Consider the following 7,171-nt stretch of genomic DNA (forward strand, 5'->3'; position numbering starts at 1 on the left):
AGTCAAAAGATTTTGTTTTCCCACTCGGTCTTTGACTTCCTTCTTCACTTGACCTTTGCCTTCTGTTGGACCTTCGGCTTCCTTATTTCCCACTAGACCTTCGGCTTCCTACTCAATCTTCAGCTTCCTCTGTTTCTTCAAGTTCATGAATTGTGAACTGTCTCACCTTCTCTATGATAGATGCACAAGATCAGTAATTGAGGTGAGGCATTTAGCTTGAATTTATACAGATTTCATCAATACCCAAAGGACACGTTCATTTGTAAGAAGAATTTGACTTATTGCATATTACAAAATATATCGTAAACTTGTTTATTTTCAGAAATCTCATAGGAGGAGGTCATACCCACATGAAATCCCACATCCACGTCATCAACTTAATCGGAATCGCAACTTCATGCAAATCGGAGGTTTCACAAGGTGCACCTGTTCTGACTTGCGATATAGCCGATGTTGGGCCACTAATTTGTCATTATTATTATCACTTTTTAACATCTATTTCATCAATTTCTACCATTCTTTATCACATCATTTATTATTGGTTATCATATAATTCCATTTTATAATTATTTATGCTCTTATGGATAAATACTATTTTTTCTCTTTTATTTTTAATATATTGAAGATTATTATGCATTATTTTCCTAATGATGGTTTATTAATGAATTTTTTATAACATCGTTCATGATTTTAGCCTCCAAGATCTTTTCCAGATTGCAAATTTGATTTCCAGCTCATAAGCAAATATTCCAACTCAGAAATTCGCAGGGATAAGAAGTGACATGTTTGCGTTGGACGTTTCAGGCAAATGAAGATGAATCTGGAAAATGTGAGACATGGGTTTTGTGAAAAATGGACCAAATCAATTTCAATAGAAGCAGCTTTCCAAAATTTGGCTTGGATCGAGAGAAACACAAGGTTCTCTGAATGTTGTTTTCTCCTATTTGTTGTTGCGATTTTTTTCCAAATTCTCTCAATTGTAATACCATATTTGACTTGTTCCAACTGAATCATTATTGGAATATCTTTCAGGACTGATCTTATTTATTGAGATTATGTAATCAATCCAAAATTTTAATGGAAATCATTTTGTAATCAACTTTGTTGTAACTTCCATTTGCTCTCTATGTATTTAAATGAAAACAGAGATCAAAGAGAGGGGGGATAATTAGGAGATAGGAGATGGACGATTATTAGATAGGATGTAGGAGATAAGATAAGGGATGAGAGATGGGATATGAATAATTGTTGAATTGGAGGCAAAGCTAAGAACTTCAATTTTATGTAATTATTGCTCTCATATGCTTTAATCAAGGAAGTTATCCATTGAGTTCTACATTTGTTATCTGTAATATGATCTGAGTTACTTCTCAAGTTGGAACTGAGTCTTGGGAAGTGGGGCCCACTACCTTAGATGACGTGTTGCCTTGAGCATGTAAAGTATTTTAACTATGTGCTTGTTTCTTTGAATTTCAATCATTGTTCTTTAAAGTAAATTTCCTTTTTATTCAAAGTAATTTGTTGGTTGCTGCATTTTCCATATTTGTTGTTTCCTACAATTTCTAGATTTCAATTAATTTACTACTCTGGATTAGCATTTGAATTATGTTGGGTGCAATAGATTAAATTTCTAATTCAGAAATGCGTGGTTCAATTTAGCAATGATTCAAGTTGTGTGATTATCATAATTGTTTTTCCTGTCATTTACTTTCTTCTTTTTAATTTTAGTTTTATTATTCAAGTCTTACATTTTATTTCTTGTTGAATGAGCTTAATAGTATAGAACACAATCATATAGAACCAGTGTTAGCTGTTGGTATTTGTTATGCATATATTTTGTTGATTGCCTTGAAATAAAAAAACGCTCCTCAGGTTGATAATTAATGTCTAGGTGATTAGTCATTTTATTTATTTCTTAAGCAATTAATTTTACCCAACATTTTGGCGTCATTGCTGGGGAGGCAATCAAATAGCACTACCACACTAATATATGGTTGCAGATGCATATCTGACTTCGTGAGATATGGATATTGAAGACAGGAGGTAAGTACCTACGCAGGCATCTTGGGGAACAAGTGATGGGTCTACCCTCAGTAATCAGGCTTAGGTCATATAGCATACATTGATAGAAGTAGGAAGTTTAGAGGTAGAATTTTGAAAAAAAATTCTCATAATTCCACTCAAGTGGTGATGTAAGCACCACCCATTCCACCAACCAATTGACAAGAACATTTTAAAATGGAGCCTCAAAGAAACACATGAAGAACATCTTCTATCATGGTAAGAAATTTCTCACGGTACTACTTTTGAATTCCCTATCAAAGATCTAGGAGGAGTGACACAAATGCACATAATTCCTCCATCTTCTCTACCAAATTTTCATGGTTTGGCAAACAAAGACCCAGATACATTTGTATTTGAGTTTGAAGTACTTTGTAGAGGATATGATTATTGTACTAATGATCAAAGGTTGAAAGTGTTTCCTCTTACTCTAAAAGGAGAAACTCTCCGATAGTTCATGAGCCTTGGTGGGAACTGCATACAAACATGGGAGGACATGAAGAATGTATTCTTGAAGAAGTATCAAGACTATTGCAAATCCAATGAAGATATTTTCACTATGATACAAGGGGAAGATTAAATCTTGGAGGACTATGCGGAGCGATTTCGATACAACCTTCAAAAATCAAAGCATAAGCATTTGGAAAAAGACGCATTAAAAACACTCCTACTCAAAGGAATCAAAGATGAATTTTTAGAAATATTAAATCTAATGGGAAAAGGTGATGTTTTCCAGCTATCATATGATGATGTTTGTGAATTATGCATAAAGCATTCAAGAGGAATCTCCAGGGTTGGTAAGAATTCTATAGAACTTTCTTCTTTCTTTTCCAAATATACTACAAGAATAGGAGATATAGGAGTTGAAATTAATGATTTGTTTTTACATTTTAAATTTGATTTTATTAGCTCTCTAACTTCACAATTGGATGTTTTGCAAGTTCATAAAAATCAAGAAATTGAAGAAGTTTTTTTCCCTCATTGCCAAAAGGAGCATCCCATAGATAGTTGTTATTTCTTATCTAGGATGGAAGCATCATATCAAATAGATGGATAAGCTGCTACAATTTCACAACTATGTAAATCATGGCCTGCACATATGGTTCAAAACACTTCCTCTCCATTTTCTTACTTGCGTAATCCATTATGGAACACTCATGTGTTAGGGTAGCCATGTCAATCTCAATATAATCCCCACCATTCTTGTCTACAAGTTTGGCATGGTTTATCTTATGATTACATGGATACTCTTGCACATCTTGTAGCACAAACACATCATCCATATTATTTTCTAGTTTTTCAACAACATCTTGCTTGTCTATCAAAACCATCCACACAACCCAATCAACTACCCATCAAAACGCTTCATGCCCTACATAATTTCATGTTCAACTCATTCCACACCCTCACCATAATAAACTAGTACAACATGCTTATAGTGTTGAACTGCAAAGTTTACCTACCCTTCCCACCCATTCTATCTCACATTCACCATTGCGAAAAACTTATATTGAGATTGGGAATGTTTCAAATCCAAAAATTGTAGAAATTATGGAAGAAAATGAGGTTTCTTCTAGTCTGTATCAATAAGCCATTTTAAAAACTCAAGAACTTCATGATATGATGGCTATGGGAAAACAAGGAAGTAAAGGATATATTGAAGATTGGTTTTACTCCATCATTTGTCTACAGCATCACTCCATACTTCAACAATTTTTGACACCATCTTTTCAAGGGAAGTTGGCTTCTCATACCTTACTATTTATTAACATGCATTTTTCAAATTTGGGTATGTACATACTTGAGGCCTTATTTCGAATATCGCTTCACTGGAAGTACTCTTATACGTAAGCATATTCATTTTTCAAATAGAGTATGTTAGTGTAGAAAATAAAATAAGGACATAAATAAATACAATTTTTATTTTTTGTAAAAATAGTTGTTTTTGTTGCAACACGTTGTGGAAATCAACATCGATGATAAATGTTTTAATTTATTTGTGTATGTAGATATATTATATTTAAAATAGTAGTTCTACAAACAATCATATTCATTTTTATCACCAATTTGGAAAAAATTCTTTAATATCATATTTTTTGGCTTTCGTGCTTGATGAAATTTCTAAAAACACAATTGGGACAGTCATTTTTTGAGGGACCAAAAGGTAATATTTTTAAAAACTATCTCTATCATAAGTATCCCTTGATATCTAATTTCCAACCCAATTTGAATCACTCCATTTGAATTTGAAACGAAAAAGTTATAACCAAAACATTGAAAGGGTGTCTAGTAGGTAGCTCAGGAAAAGAGTTGCGACAATCAGTTTCTGAAGGCATAAATGATTATATTTAAAAAAAAAAATTCTATTATATATTCCCCTATGAATCTAGTTTACAAGGCAATTTGAATCACTCAATTTAAATATCGTATGAGAAAGTTATGACCAACATATTAACTATCTATCATAAATCTGCACTTTTAAAACTCTAGTTTCCCAGTTGTTCACTTGCATATTTGACCCATTAATTCTTCTTGTATTCAAAACCTATATCTATTTGAGATAAATAAATGAATCTAATTTAATATCCAATTTGAATCATTTGAATCTGTCATAAAACGAAAAATTTATGCTTAAAATATACATTGTTGGTCTACGCTCGGAAATCGAAAATGACTCTATTATGTAGTTCATTCTAAGTAAATTTGACAGATCATCTCATGGAATTTTTAAAACATGTATCTATTGGTGATATAAATTTTAAGTAGCTCTCATTTGGATTTGGAATCACTCAAATCGGATGATAACAAATAAGTTATGATTCAAACACTACAAGTTAGCATGATTGGCCACTGCTCTTCCGCAAGTAATAAATTAATTTTAATTTATTATTTTTTCCGTGGATTTGTTTTACAGAGTAACTACTTGTTATTTTTTTTTAATATGTATTGGATCATGAGAGCCCAATCACCTCTCTTATTCCATGATTTCATGTTTTATTGCAGGTAGACACTCGTTTTTTGCAGGTTCCAGTAGAATAAAAGAGGTCAATTTATGAACGAGCGATTCTTGAAAGAAATGTTAATGAAACAAAGGAATTCCATCTGATTCATTACTTAATGGATCCATAACAGAATAAATGGAGAATTGATTTCCATTTAAATATTCATGTCACTATTGCTAAAGCATTTTTCCAAGAGATCATTTTTTTTGCCAATGACATATTGATGTTCCCTTAAGAAACAACATCATAGCTCTTATGACTTAATTTATTTATTTATTTACTATTTTTAAATAAAGTGTTGTTTCTTTTCTAGTTTCTCTTATGTTTTTGTGTTTCAGGTGTTGCTTTTTTCAAATTTGTAGTTGTCATTCTACTGGCGAATGCGCAGTTGTTGTTTTTTCAAATGAACAATTGTTGTTCAGTAGAACGGACAGTTCTGATTCCTTTTTGGTGTGTTTATAATTGTTTTTCAATCAAGTAAACAATTGTTGTTCAGTCAACTGAACAGTTGTTGTTCGGTAGAATGAACAGCTCTGATTACTTTTTGGTGTGTTTATAATTGTTGTTCAATAAATTGAACGGTTGTTGTTCAGTAGAATGAACAACTCGGATTTCTTTTTGGTGTGTTTATAATTGTTGTTCAATCGATTAAACAGTTTTTGTTCAATCAATTGAACAACTACTGTTTGATAGAACGAACAAATCCTATTTCTTTTTGGTGTGTCAATAATTGTTGTTCAATCAATTGAATAGATGTTGGATTTTAGACATCTGTGGTTTATATCTTCTGAGTTAATTACCGGAGAACCCATAGTAATAACCATATTCTATCAACGTTTCAAATCCCAACAGGGATCCATCATCAAGACTAATTTAGAATTAGTCCTGATGATGGATCCCTGTTGGAATTTGAAACGTTGACTGAATAGATGTTGTTCAGTCTATTAGGGTCATATAATAATAGGATTCATAATTTTGAATTGGCTATGGTTATTATTGTAATATTGTACATACTTTTTCTTTCTGCAAAATTTTTTCCGTATTAAAAATTAAAAAATGTAGAGAGGGTATGTCCTAAAAGAATAATCAAAGGACAAAAAGAAAGAGAAAAAATCAAAAAAGTGAAAAATATGAAGCCCAAACAGAAATAAAATAGATCATGAAAGTGTGCAAATTCAAGTGCCACTAATTTTTAGTTTATTATGCAAAATAAGGTTGTGTGCAGCTTCTCATAAATGCCACAATCCATGATGGTCAAATAGCTTAATCTTGACTCATTCATGCTTTAAATTTCATGTTGATAGATAGAGAATAAAGATCTAGCCAAACTGTTTAACCTTGGCAGATCAGTAGTTAGGTAGAGAAATAAAAATGTGGTCATCAGCTTGATCTGAGCCATTGGAAGTTATAAGGTTAGAATTAGATAGTTTTCTTGTCAAAAGAAAAGGAAATAAAGGGTCAGCAAGCTCAAATGCAACCAATAAATTGAAGAAAAATGTTAGGATAAATAAAGGGTAGAAAGAAGAAAGGTTGCAGATGCGCAAGGTTGCTGAATCAAAAGCAAATTTATCATGATTAATCCTATGTTTCATGTGCAGGAGCATTTATGAGAGTGAAAAGATATTCACAAGCATGTTTGACTAATTTACCCTCATTTCATTTCACCCCCACATACTTACTTGCTAATTTCCCCATTATCCCATTATTTCTTATAAAATACCCTTTTTCCCCCTCATTTTGACCCTTACCCCTTGGTTTCACACATTTCCCTAGTATTACCCTTCAAAAAGCATTCCCCTACCCAAAACCCCTTTTCCCTAGTGTGAAGCCAATCCCCATTGCAAATATTACCTTCCCCCCTTATTAATTTCCCTATTTCCCTTCCAAAACCCATAAAAACCCCCTTATCCTAAGTTTTTATCCCCCCCACATTATTTAATTAACTCCCCGCTTCATATTTCCCCGACAAACCCTTTTAACCCACCAACCCTTGGTGTGGTTAAAAAACCCCGCCACATAACCCCTAGTCCCACTTTATTAAACCCGCTGCTTATATTTAATCTTGACCTTATATACTAATTAATTACAAATTATTTGTAATTAAACCC

Source organism: Pinus tabuliformis, chromosome Q, assembly GCF_031772625.1.
Source record: "Pinus tabuliformis cultivar Carrire ecotype Pingquan chromosome Q, CPIR1, whole genome shotgun sequence".
NCBI classification, from domain to species: Eukaryota; Viridiplantae; Streptophyta; class Pinopsida; order Pinales; family Pinaceae; genus Pinus; species Pinus tabuliformis.